This window comes from Triticum urartu, chromosome 2A, assembly GCF_056163025.1.
Source record: "Triticum urartu cultivar PI428250 chromosome 2A, HENAU_Tu73, whole genome shotgun sequence".
In the NCBI taxonomy this organism is placed as follows: domain Eukaryota; kingdom Viridiplantae; phylum Streptophyta; class Magnoliopsida; order Poales; family Poaceae; genus Triticum; species Triticum urartu.
In genome coordinates, this window is record NC_141874.1 from 578,477,366 (window position 1) to 578,492,146 (window position 14,781).

The 14,781-nt window shown below is 43.1% G+C and overlaps 1 pseudogene; it reads right to left on the reverse strand.

The window, feature by feature from the left end:
- Nucleotides 1-24: 24 nt before the first annotated feature.
- On the reverse strand, nt 25-11,922 carry LOC147986010 (uncharacterized; annotated as a pseudogene).
- Nucleotides 11,923-14,781: the final 2,859 nt, after the last annotated feature.

Consider the following 14,781-nt stretch of genomic DNA (forward strand, 5'->3'; position numbering starts at 1 on the left):
CCCTTTTTTTTCGCTCAAAAAAAATCAGACCCTTCCCCCTCCAAAACCAGGTGATGAACTAAAAAGGAAACAAAAAATAGAAACCTAGAAAAACAAAATTCTGGAAAAAAACTCAAAAAATGAAAACATAAATAATCAACACAAAAACCTGAAGAAAAACCTTTCAATGGGAGAAGTGCCCAGTGCAGGGCGGAGGAGAAAATTACACCTACAGTAACTGAACTTGTCTTTAGGGTTCAGTTTGGTCACTGTATTCACGAAACCTAAAGTTACGGTCACTGGACTCGCTGAACCGGGTCAGCGTACGGTAACTCGTACTATTTCGGCTCGTATTTTGCACACGTGGACGTATTTGACCCAAAAACGGTTTGACTCGCCACCTGTACAAGACATGTCGTCCATTTCATAAAGAAGCGAGCGACTACAGAGCAGTTTTTGCGACCACAGCGCATATTTGACCCAAATTCACATTTATTACAGTAACTCCGTTTAAAGAAACATACCTCATTTCTCATGATTTCCATCATTGAATGTGGATGAAGAACTCCAATAAGAGGCATGTCATGTTCCTGTGTGACCTGTGTGACAACAGGCTCCTCATTTACCTGGGTCATTGATGGTCCAGGGGCTTGTTGTTCTGTTGTGGCCTCATTTTGCTGTTCAAAAATAATAGAAGTCCAAAATATTTGTCACTCAAATGGATGTATCGAGCACTGAAAAATAGTAGTCACTATAATGGATATATCGAGCATTGAAATATTTATCACCCAAACGAATGTATCGAGCACTGAAAAATAGTAGTCACTATAATGGATGTATCGAGTATTGAAATACTTGTTGCTCAAACGAATGTATCGAGGTTACCCGTGACATTGTAGGTTGAGGGTCTTCCTCTTCAAATGTTGTTCTTGACCTCTTCCTCATTTGCTTTTGCATAGGTTTTGCTGCAGGTAGGCCTTGCTTGAAAGCAGAGCATCCTTTTTTGTTATGTCCAGGATTGTTACAATGGCTACGATGAATAATGGTACCATGTCTTGTGATCTTCTTCCCTCCTTGCCTTGCAATCACCTCTTCTGGCTGCATTCTCCTGTTTTTGGCTTTCCTCCCACGTTTATTCTCATATAAAGGGGGCTTAATTAGACAACCACCCATTTTCTGCCACTCTCTCTTGTCTTTGCAAGGCATGATAATACGAGCATATGCCTTGGAGAAATTGCAAAGAGCATAGCACTTGTGCACCATTTCCTCTGGATCAATTAGTTCATCTCTATAGCAGGATATGGAATGGGGACAGGGAATACCAGTCAATTGCCATCTTCTGCATGTGCATGCCTTCATTTGCAACTCCACAATGTAGTCTCTCCCATGTGAAGTAACTAGGAAAATTCCTTCACCAGCATTAGTAGGGTAACAATTGCTAGACCATTCTATGTGCTTCAGAAGCCTTTTCTTGATCTTTGGACAGATTGGTCCATCCCACTTCTTAATCTCTTGTTGTTTGCTGTAATGCCTACTTGATAGTTGTGACTTGATTTTGTCAATCATGCTAATAATTGGCAAGTCCCTAGCCTCTAAGATATATCTGCAGGTACATCACAATAACAAGTTTATGAATATACCACATATAACAGACATGTTACTGAATTATATGTACAAGAGATAGTACTAGACTTACTTATTGAAAACCTCACAGTTGTTGTTTAGCAAAATGTCACATTTGGGCAAATCAGTTTGGAAAGCACTAACCCAAGTGTTAGGTCTCTTCTCTGCCAGCCAAGCATGAGCAGCACTGTCAAGTAACCTCATTTCTTCCATGTATTGTTCATATTGATTAGTTGTCGTGCTCCTAGCTATCTTCCATAACTGATTTTTCAGAACATCTCCTCTGAATTGTTCTCTGAAATTCTGCCAAAGGTGCCTAACACAGAATCTGTGTTCTGAGTTATGGAAATGCTCTTCCACAGCATTTATTAGGCCCTGCAAGTTAATCAAGTAAGAAACCAAGTTAGTGTGCAAGTTAAGTAAGCAAGCAAGTTAAAAAACAAGTAAGCTAGTTATTAGGCCCTGCCTTTTGTTTATCTGACATGACGGTCCATGGTGCAGTATTCTGAATTCCAAGATCTTGCTTCAATGTTCTCAGGAACCAGCTCTAGGTGTTAGTGTCTTCAACATCTACAATGCTAAATGCCACAGGATAAATACAATCATTAGGGTCCATGCCCACTGCGGACAGAAGCACACCTCCATATTTAGTTTTCAAATGGCATCCATCAAGACAAATAATGGGCCTACACCCTGCAAGGAATCCTCTTTTGCAAGCATCAAAACTGAAATAGCATCTGCTAAACCTAGAATCACTGTCCAACTGAATAAAAAATGTGCTGCCAGGATTGGATCTTCTAACTTCATTTGCATAGTCCCAGAGCATGTTGTACTATGTCTCCTCATCCCTATGGATAATTTTCATTGGTATTCTCCTAGCCCTGCTTAGTTTACTGCAAGAAGCTGCCATGTTCCAATCCTTTTGAACTAACCTGCCAAAATTTCTCAAATTCATGCCTTGATCTGCCTTGAAGTACTCCAAATATTCCTGTGCAAGAAATTTGGAGGTAAATGCTTTAACCTTCCATTTCTTGGAACATTTGTGCTCACTGTTATACCTCTTGATGACCATGCAATTAGTTCTGCTATCGTAGCTGCACCATATGTTCCATGGGCAGTGAGCTTGACACTTGGCAGAAATTCTTTTCCTGTCATTGACTAGCATTTTAATGTCAAATCTGTTTTTGCAACTGTAAGCTCTTACTGCTTCCCTATGTTGGAAATATGCCCTAGAGGCAATAATAAATTGATTATTATTATATTTCCTTGTTCATGATAATCGTTTATTATCCATGCTATAATTGTATTAATAGGAAACTCAGATACATGTGTGGATACATAGACAACACCATGTCCCTAGTGAGCCTCTAGTTGACTAGCTCGTTGATCAATAGATGGTTATGGTTTTCTAACCATGGACATTGGATGTCGTTGATAACGGGATCACATCATTAGGAGAATGATGTGATGGACAAGACCCAATCCTAAGCATAGCACTAGATCGTGTAGTTCGTATGCTAAAGCTTTTCTAATGTCAAGTATCATTTCCTTAGACCATGAGATTGTGCAACTCCCGGATACCGTAGGAGTGCTTTGGGTGTATCAAACGTCACAACGTAACTGGGTGACTATAAAGGTGCACTACAGGTATCTCCGAAAGTGTCTGTTGGGTTGGCACGAATCGAGACTGGGATTTGTCACTCCGTGTAAACGGAGAGGTATCTCTGGGCCCACTCGGTAGGACATTATCATAATGTGCACAATGTGATCAAGGAGTTGATCACGGGATGATGTGTTACGGAACGAGTAAAGAGACTTGCCGGTAACGAGATTGAACAAGGTATCAGGATACCGACGATCGAATCTCGGGCAAGTATCGTACCGCTAGACAAAGGGAATTGAATACGGGATTGATTAAGTCCTTGACATCGTGGTTCATCCGATGAGATCATCGTGGAACATGTGGGAGCCAACATGGGTATCCAGATCCCGCTGTTGGTTATTGACCGGAGAACGTCTCGGTCATGTCTGCATGTCTCCCGAACCCGTAGGGTCTACACACTTAAGGTTCGATGATGCTAGGGTTGTAAAGGAAGTTTGTATGTGGTTACCGAATGTTGTTCGGAGTCCCGGATGAGATCCCGGACGTCACGAGGAGTTCCGGAATGGTCCGGAGGTAAAGATTTATATATGGGAAGTCCTGTTTTGGTCACCGGAAGAGTTTCGGGATTTATCGGTAACGTACCGGGACCACCGGGAGGGTCCCGGGGGTCCACCAAGTGGGGCCACCAGCCCCGGGGGGGGCACATGGGCTGTAGGGAGTGTTCCTTGGCCTACATGGGCCAAGGGCACCAGCCCCACTAAGGCCCATGCGCCTAAGAGATGGAGAGGGGGCAAACCCTAATGGGATATGGGCCTTAGGGCCCATATTGGTGCGCCTCCCTCTCCCATCCCCTTTTGGCCGCCCCCTTGCTCCCCATCTAGGGCTGCCGCCCCCCTAGGGGTGGGAACCCTAGAGGGGGCGCAGCCCCTCCCCTTCCCTATATATATGAGGCATAGGGCTGCCCATAAGATGCGATTTCGATCTATCGTTGGTGCAGCCCTGCATCTCTCTCTCCCTCCTCTTCTGTGGTGCTTGGCGAAGCCCTGCAGGATTGCCACGCTCCTCCATCACCACCACGCCGTTGTGCTGCTGCTGGATGGAGTCTTCCTCAACCTCTCCCTCTCTCCTTGCTGGATCAAGGCATGGGAGACGTCACCGGGCTGTACGTGTGTTGAACGCGGAGGTGCCGTCCGTTCGGCACTAGGATCATCGGTGATTTGGATCACACGAGTACGACTCCATCAACCCCGTTCACTTGAACGCTTCCGCTTAGCGATCTACAAGGGTATGTAGATGCACTCTCCTTCCCCTCGTTGCTAGTCTCTCCATAGATAGATCTTGGTGACACGTAGGAAAATTTTGAATTTCTGCTACGTTCCCCAACAGTGGCATCATGAGCTAGGTCTATGCGTAGTTTTTATGCACGAGTAGAACACAAAGTAGTTGTGGGCGTTGATTTTGTTCAATATGCTTGCCGTTACTAGTCTTATCTTGATTCGGCGGCATCGTGGGATGAAGCGGCCCGGACCAACCTTACACGTACTCTTACGTGAGACCGGTTCCACCGACAAACATGCACTAGTTGCATAAGGTGGCTGGCGGGTGTCTGTCTCTCCCACTTTAGTCGGATCGGATTCGATGAACAGGGTCCTTATGAAGGGTAAATAACAATTGGCATATCACGTTGTGGTCTTTGCGTAGGTAAGAAACGTTCTTGCTAGAAACCCATAGCAGCCACGTAAAACATGCAAACAACAATTAGAGGACGTCTAACTTGTTTTTGCAGGGTATGCTATGTGATGTGATATGGCCAAAGGATTTGATGAATGATATATGTGATGTATGACATGATCATATTCTTGTAATAGGAATCACGACTTGCATGTCGATGAATATGACAACCGGCAGGAGCCATAGGAGTTGTCTTAATTTATTTATGACCTGCGTGTCAACATAAATGTCATGTAATTACTTTACTTTATTGCTAACCATTAGCTGTAGTAGTAGAAGTAATAGATGATGTGGCAACTTCAAGAAGACACGATGATGGAGATCATGGTGTCATGCCGGTGACAAGATGATCATGGAGCCCCAAGATGGAGATCAAAGGAGCTATATGATATTGGCCATATCATGTCACTATTTGATTGCATGTGATGTTTATCATGTTTATACATCTTATTTGCTTAGAACGACGGTAGTAAATAAGATGATCCCTCATTAAAATTTCAAGAAGTGTTCTCCCCTAACTGTGCACCGTTGCTACAATTCGTCGTTTCGAAGCACGCCGTGATGATCGGGTGTGATAGATCCTTACGTTCACATACAATGGGTGTAAGACAGTTTTACACATGCAAAACACTTAGGGTTAACTTGACGAGCCTAGCATGTACAGACATGGCCTCGGAACACAGAAGACCGAAAGGTCGAGCATGAGTCGTATAGAAGATACGATCAACATGAAGATGTTCACCGACGTTGACTAGTCCGTCTCACGTGATGATCGGACACGGCCTAGTTGACTCGGATCATGTAATCACTTAGATGACTAGAGGGATGTCTATCTAAGTGGGAGTTCATAAGATGAACTTAATTATCCTGAACATAGTCAAAAGGATTTTGCAAATTATGTCGTAGCTCGTGTTTTCAGTTCTACTGTTTAGATATGTTCCTAGAGAAAAATTAGTTGAAAGTTGATAGTAGCAATTATGCGGACTAGGTCCGTAAACTGAGGATTGTCCTCATTGCTTCATAGAAGGCTTATGTCCTTAATGCACCGCTCAGTGTGCTGAACCTCGAACGTTGTCTGTGGATGTTGCGAACATCTGACATACACATTTTGATAACTACATGATAGTTCAGTTAAACGGTATAGAGTTGAGGCACCAAAGACGTTTTGGAAACGTCGCAAAACATATGAGATGTTTTGAGGGCTGAAATTGGGATTTCAAGCTCGTGCCCACGTCAAGAGGTATAAGACCTCCGACGATTTTCTTAGCCTGCAAACTAAGGGAGAAAAGCTCAATTGTTGAGCTTGTGCTCAGATTGTCTGAGTACAACGATCATTTGAATCGAGTGGGAGTTGATCTTCCAGATGAGATAGTGATGTTTCTCCGAAGTCATTACCACCAAGCTGCTAGAGCTTCGTGATGAACTATAATATATCAGGGACATATATGATGATCCTTGAGATATTCGCGATGTTTGACACCACGAAAGTAGAAATCAAGCAGGAGCATCAATTGTTGATGGTTGATGAAACCACTAGTTTCAAGAAGGGCAAGGGCAAGAAGGGATACTTCATGAAACGGCAATTCAGCTGCTGCTCTAGTGAAGAAACCCAAGGTTGAACCCAAACCCGAGACTAAGTGCTTCTGTAATAAGGGGAACAGCCACTGGAGCAGAATTACCCTAGATACTTGGTAGATAAGAAGGCTGGCAAGGTCGATAGAAGTATATTGGATATACATTGTGTTGATGTGTACTTTACTAGTACTCCTAGTAGCACCAGGGTATTAGATACCGGTTCGGTTGCTAAGTGTTAGTAACTCGAAATAAAAGCTACGGAATAAACGGAGACTAGCTAAAGGTGAGCTGACGATATGTGTTTCCAATGTGGATATGATCAAATATCGTACGCTCCCTCTACCATCGAGATTGGTGTTTGCGTTGAGCATAGACATGATTGAATTATGTCTATCGCAATACGATTATTCATTTAAGAAGAATAATGGTTACTCTGTTTATTTGAATAATACCTTCAAATGGTCTTACACCTAAAATGAATTGTTTGTTGAATCTCGATCGTAGTGATACACATGTTCATGCCAAAAGATAGTAATGATAGTACCACCTACTTGTGGCACTGCCACTTAAGTCATATCGGTATAAAACGCATGAAGAAGCTCCATGTTGATGGATCTTTGGGCTCACCTTTTTTTTTGAAAAGTTTGAGACATGCAAACCATGTCTATTGGTGTATATGCATGAAGAAACTCCATGCAAATGGACCGTTTGAACTCACTTGATTTTGAATCACTTGAGACATGCAAATCATACCACATGGGCAAGATGACTGAAATCCTCGGTTTCAGTAAAATGGAACAAGAAAGCAACTTGTTGGAAGTAATACATTTTTTATGTGTGCAGTCCAATGAGTGCTGAGGCATGTAGTGGATATCGTTATGTTCTTACTTCACAGATGATTTGAGTAGATGTTGAGTATATTTACTTGATGAATCACGAGTCTGAATTATTGAAAGGTTCAAGTAATTTCAGGGTGAAGTTGAAAGATCGTCGTGACAAGAGGATAAAATATCTATGATATGATCATAGAGATGAATATCTGAACTACGAGTTTGGCACAGAATTAAGACATTGTGGAAATTGTTTCACAACTGATACAACCTGGAACACCATAGTGTGATGGTGTGTCCGAACATCATAACTGCACCCTATTGGATATGATGCATACCATGATGTCTCTTATCGAATTACCACGATAGTTTATGGGTTAGGCATTAGAGACAACCACATTCACTTTAAAAGGGGCACCACGTAATTCTGATGAGATGACACCGTATGAACTATGGTTTAGAGAAACCTAAGCTGTCATTTCTTAAAAGTTTGGGGCTGCGACGCTTATGTGAAAAGTTTCAGGCTGATAAGCTCGAACCCAAAGCGGATAAATGCATCTTCATAGGACACCCAAAACAGTTGGGTATACCTCCTGTCTCAGATCCGAAAGCAATAAGGGATTGTTTCTAGAATCGGGTCCTTTCTCGAAGAAAAGTTTCTCTCGAAAGAATTGAGTGGGAGGATGGTGGAGACTTGATGAGGTTATTGAACCATCTCTTCAACTAGTGTGTGGCAGGGCACAGGAAGTTGTTCCTGTGGCACCTACACCAATTGAAGTGGAAGCTTATGATAGTGATCATGAAACTTCAGATCAAGTCACTCCCAAACCTCGTGGGATGACAAGGATGCGTACTACTTCAGAGTGGTACGTAATCCTGACTTGGAAGTCATGTTGCTAGACAACAATGAACCTACGAGCTATGGAGAAGCAATGGTGGGCCTGGATTCCGATAAATGGCTTGAGGCCATATAATCCAAGAGAGGATCCATATATAAAACAAAGTGTAGACTTTGGAAGAACTACTTGATGGTCGTAAGGCTGTTGAGTGTAGATGGATTTTAAAAGGAAGACTGACAATGATGGTAAATGTCACCATTAAGAAAGCTCGACTTGTCGTTAAGATGTTTTCTGACAAGTTCAAGGAGTTGACTACGGTGAGATTTTCTCACTCATAGCGATGCTAAGAGTCTGTTGGAATTATATTAGCAGTCACTGCATTATTTATGAAATCTTGCAGATAGGATGTCAAAACATTGTTTCCTCGACGATTTTCTTGAAGAAAGGTTGTATATGATACAACCGGAAGGTTTTTGTCAATCCTGAAAGATGCTAATAAGTATGCAAAGCTCCAGCAATCCTTCTAAGGACTGGAGTAAGCATCTTGGAGTTGGAATGTATGCTTTGATGATGATCAAAGATTTTGGGTTTATACAAAGTTTATGAGAAACTTGTATTTCCAAAGAAGTGAGTGGGAGCACTATAGAATTTCTGATAAATATATGTTGACATATTGTTGATCAGAAATGACGTAGAATTTCTGGAAAGCATATAGGGTTATTTGGAAAGTGTTTTCAATGGAAAGCCTGGATTAAGCTACTTGAACATTGAGCATCAAGATCTATAAGGATAGATCAAAACGCTTAATGGTACTTTCAAATGAGCACATACCTTGACATGATCTTGAAGGTGTTCAAGATGGATCAGTCAAAGAAGGAGTTCTTGCCTGAGTTGTAAGGTATGAAGTTAAGACTTAAAGCTTGACCACGGCAGAATAGAGAGAAAGGACGAAGGTCGTCCCCTATGCTTAAGACATAGGCTCTACAGTATGCTATGCTGTGTACCGCACCTGAAGTGTGCCTTGCCATGAGTCAGTCAAGGGGTATAAGAGTGATCCAAGAACGGATCACAGGACAGTGGTCAAAGTTATCCTTAGTAACTAGTGGACTAAGGAATTTTCTCGATTATGGAGGTGGTAAAAGAGTTCGTTGTAAAGGGTTACGCCGATGCAAACTTTGACACTAATCCAGATTATTCTGAGTAGTAAACTGGATTCGTATAGTAGAACAGTTATTTGGAATAGCTCCAAATAGAACGTGGTAGCTGCATCTAGGAGATGACATAGAGATTTGTGAAGCACACACGGATCTGAAAGGTTCAGACCCGTTGACTAAAACCTCTCTCACAAGCAACATGATCAAACCCAGAACTCTTTGGGTGTTAGTCACATGGCGATGTGACCTGTGAGTGTTAATCACATGGCGATGTGAACTAGATTATTGACTCTAGTGCAAGTGGGAGACTGTTGGAAATATGCCCTAGAGGCAATAATAAATTGATTATTATTATATTTCCTTGTTCATGATAATCGTTTATTATCCATGCTATAATTGTATTAATAGGAAACTCAGATACATGTGTGGATACATAGACAACACCATGTCCCTAGTGAGCCTCTAGTTGACTAGCTCGTTGATCAATAGATGGTTATGGTTTCCTAACCATGGACATTGGATGTCGTTGATAACGGGATCACATCATTAGGAGAATGATGTGATGGACAAGACCCAATCCTAAGCATAGCACTAGATCGTGTAGTTCGTATGCTAAAGCTTTTCTAATGTCAAGTATCATTTCCTTAGACCATGAGATTGTGCAACTCCCGGATACCGTAGGAGTGCTTTGGGTGTATCAAACGTCACAACGTAACTGGGTGACTATAAAGGTGCACTACAGGTATCTCCGAAAGTGTCTGTTGGGTTGGCACGAATCGAGACTGGGATTTGTCACTCCGTGTAAACGGAGAGGTATCTCTGGGCCCACTCGGTAGGACATCATCATAATGTGCACAATGTGATCAAGGAGTTGATCACGGGATGATGTGTTACGGAACGAGTAAAGAGACTTGCCGGTAACGAGATTGAACAAGGTATCAGGATACCGACGATCGAATCTCGGGCAAGTATCGTACCGCTAGACAAAGGGAATTGAATACGGGATTGATTAAGTCCTTGACATCGTGGTTCATCCGATGAGATCATCGTGGAACATGTGGGAGCCAACATGGGTATCCAGATCCCGCTGTTGGTTATTGACCGGAGAACGTCTCGGTCATGTCTGCATGTCTCCCGAACCCGTAGGGTCTACACACTTAAGGTTCGATGACGCTAGGGTTGTAAAGGAAGTTTGTATGTGGTTACCGAATGTTGTTCGGAGTCCCGGATGAGATCCCGGACGTCACGAGGAGTTCCGGAATGGTCCGAGGTAAAGATTTATATATGGGAAGTCCTGTTTTGGTCACCGGAAGAGTTTCGGGGTTTATCGGTAACGTACCGGGACCACCGGGAGGGTCCCGGGGTCCACCAAGTGGGGCCACCAGCCCCCCGGGGGGGCACATGGGCTATAGGGAGTGTTCCTTGGCCTACATGGGCCAAGGGCACCAGCCCCACTAAGGCCCATGCGCCTAAGAGATGGAGAGGGGGCAAACCCTAATGGGATATGGGCCTTAGGGCCCATATTGGTGCGCCTCCCTCTCCCATCCCCTCTTGGCCGCCCCCTTGCTCCCCATCTAGGGCTGCCGCCCCCCTAGGGGTGGGAACCCTAGAGGGGGCGCAGCCCCTCCCCTTCCCTATATATATGAGGCATAGGGCTGCCCATAAGATGCGATTTCGATCTCTCGTTGGTGCAGCCCTGCATCTCTCTCTCCCTCCTCTTCTGTGGTGCTTGGCGAAGCCCTGCAGGATTGCCACGCTCCTCCATCACCACCACGCCGTTGTGCTGCTACTGGATGGAGTCTTCCTCAACCTCTCCCTCTCTCCTTGCTGGATCAAGGCATGGGAGACGTCACCGGGCTGTACGTGTGTTGAACGCGGAGGTGCCGTCCGTTCGGCACTAGGATCATCGGTGATTTGGATCACGACGAGTACGACTCCATCAACCCCGTTCACTTGAACGCTTCCGCTTAGCGATCTACAAGGGTATGTAGATGCACTCTCCTTCCCCTCGTTGCTAGTCTCTTCATAGATAGATCCTGGTGACACGTAGGAAAATTTTGAATTTCTGCTACGTTCCCCAACACCCTAAACAACTCAGGAGACTGGAAGACTTGCCCAATCCTAAACTGTGGATCATGCAAATCTTCTTTTCTAAATCCTTTGAATTTATATTTTGCACCTGATTCATCATCAGAATCTGGTAGCTGCAGCTCCTCTTCATCTGAATCTTGTATAGGATCAGCCTTTGCTCTAATGTTTACATCTACAGGCTCTTCAACTGTGTCCTCTTTGAGATCATCATCTAAATCACTCACATCATAGTCACTATCTGCAATATCATCAGCAAACTCAGACCCCTCTTCACTTCCATTACCTTCAACATCGGAAAGTTCTCCATCATTTTCCTCTTCAAACTCATCTGCAAAATCAGAGACCTCCTCAGGAACATCCTCTTCAGCTTGCTCCTCCTCTGCAAACTCCTCTTCTTGTACTACTGGTTCTTGCTCCTCCTTTGCAAAATCCTCTGCAGCTTGCTGCTCATCTGCATTTGTTTGCTCTACTGCTTGTTGTGCAAGTGTTTCTTCCATTGCTTACTCTGCTTCATATCCAAAGCTGTCATGAGTTACAAACTGACATTGCCTTTTTTCAAATGTTTCCTCCTTAATCTGCTTCTCCAATGCTTCCTTCTTCATCTGCTGTTTGTGCTTGTCCAGTGCTTTCTCCTTGATGGTCTGAATTGGTTTCATAGGACTCACAACAGTGGGCGGATCTGTTACAGGAAACTGGACAACATCATCCCAGTCAAATTGCCTGAAACTCTCATCATGATCAAGATACATCTGTAGGTACTTGTGTCCAAATGTCACATGTGCCCTCATGTTCAAACAATTGTCATTGCAAGTTATCTTCAAAAGGCCTCCTTCGTTCATTGGTTTCCCAGGCATACAGTAATACATGTGTAGTCTTCCCTGAACTTCATATCCCAATTGTTCTACTAAATCTTCCAACTTATCCACCGTGAGTGCATCCCCCTCAACATAATCATACCATATGCTTTTTCCATTCACATATGCACGATTTTTACCAACTCCAAGGAAATAACCATCGAAATTGATGCAAAGACTGAAATTTGATGCATAGTCGATTGTTTCTGCACATGAACAGAACAATATTAATGACTAGGTTAACAAGCAAAAATCGCTAGCAGAACAAAAGCCCTAGAACAAACACTAGCAGTAATATCAACTATCTAAAAGGAAATACAAGTGCGCATGATCTAAATCGTGAGATTAACGACTTTCAAACAGAAGGGTGAGGGAGGGGGATGGGTTACAGGGGGTTTCAGAGTTTCAGAGATGCTTACCGTAGACAGGGGGTGGGTCTCCCTCCGCGCGGCGACGAGGCACCATGGTTCAGCTCGCTTCGTCGGCGAACCCGCGGGCCGCCGTCGCTCCGTCGGCGTATGGCTCCGTCGACGGTGACGAAACCCTAGCCGGTCACCTCCCATGATAGCCTTCCCTTTCTTTCCTTAGCCTTGGAGACGGCGATATGAATGCTGGGGAGAAGCCGAGCCGTCCCGAATGGGCAGGGGGAGATATGCAAAACTGCGCCATGGTCGCTCGCTTTTTTTTGTTGAGGAAAGTGGTCGCTCGCTTCTTTATGAAATGGACGTGTCCTGTACAGTTGGCGGGTCAAACAGTTTTTTGGGTCAAATACGTCCACGTGTGCAAAATACGAGCCAAAATGATACGAGTTACCGTACGCTGACCCGATTCAGCGAGTCAAGTGACCGTAACTTTAGGTTTCATAAATACAGTGACCAAACTGAACCCTAGAGACAAGTTCAGTTACTGTAGGTGTAATTTTCTCAGGGCGGAGCTAGAACGATTCTGCATCATGGAGATTGTCCGATGAGAAGTTCCTTCAGAGGGTACTCGTGGATTCTTTACACTCATGTATAAGCATAAACATTACCCTAAATGGCACATACACATGAACACATTAGCCGGTAATAAATTGGTCTAGAAAACGATAATATATCATCCATTTAGTCCCCAATATCTTAGGCGAACTTTCCCCTAAAATAAGATCTTAGGTGAATTCATAAAAATCTTTTGTGCGCATATCAAGGGGAGGCTTTTTATCATACTCCCTCTGTCCGGAAATACTTGTCATAAAAATGGATGAAAATGGATGCATCTAGATACATCCATCTGTTCGACAAGTATTTCCGGACGGAGGGAGTATTTTACAATGTTTTGCGGGTATACAAAGAAAGTGCATAACTTTTTATGGGTTAATTACATAAATGCCACTCCAATTATGGCGATTCATAAAAATGCTAGTGCAATTTTAAAATTTTGAAAAATGCCGTTGCAATTTTTGCAAACTTTGAAAAACGCCACTGCAGACTTCGAAAAATGCCACTGAAAAGACATTTTTCAAAATTTGGAAATTGCAGTGGCATTTCTCAGAATCGCCAAAGTGGCATTTATCAAATTAACCCTTTTTATACACAAAAGCAACTAAACCCTTATGAATCTAAATGCACACATATCACCGGAAGTACAAAGCACCCCGACATAATAAATATTACATCAAAGTCTCTGGACTACCTTGCGACCACTACGACCGCCAGAACGAATCGCCGACACATCGCTGCCGCTGCTCCCCTACAGAAGACGACCTTACCTTGTCGTTGACAACTGAAATGTCTTCATGCACGTGTCCCTATGGTCCAGTATCCTCGAGCCGCCGTGGTCGTTGTGGAGTCCTTGAATCATTTGAAATGGTTAAACACTAGCAACCATTTTGAAAGAGGTCATTAAAATGAGAACACTCATGTGTAACCACTGCGAACAAAATCTTTAAAATGTCAAATGTGTGTTTAATCTAGTCTAAGAGTTGAATATACAAAGCTAATAAACCTCAAGGAACACTACCTTGATAGTCCTAAGCTACATGTTCATTACAGGATGTGATCATTTTTGGAGAGTCAAACAAAGTGCTCCCAAATCAAACCTTCTGGATTATTCTAAAGGTAAGACATCTTCTTATTTGTGCCTACCTTTATCATTTGGGAGATGGTGGTAGTTTCATATGGACTACTCCATGTTTTTCTTCGTGGCAAGCCATTTATGACAAGCTTATAATCGAGCCGTCACCTTATTTTCATCTAGTTGTTATTATTGATATTTGGCTACCTAACTAGAAAATTTGGAACACCAATCTTGTGAACGCTTTATTTCATCCTCATACGACACAGGCTGTAATGCAAACCCCTGTTTGTCAATAATGCTAAACATGATATGTCAGTTTATAGGCTAACCCCTGCATGTGACTACACTTTGAAAAGTGCCTACAAACACTACTTCAATAATCTAGCACTACCAGCAAACCAATGACCAAAAATAGCTCCATTGCAGATTATAAATTAAATCTTGTCA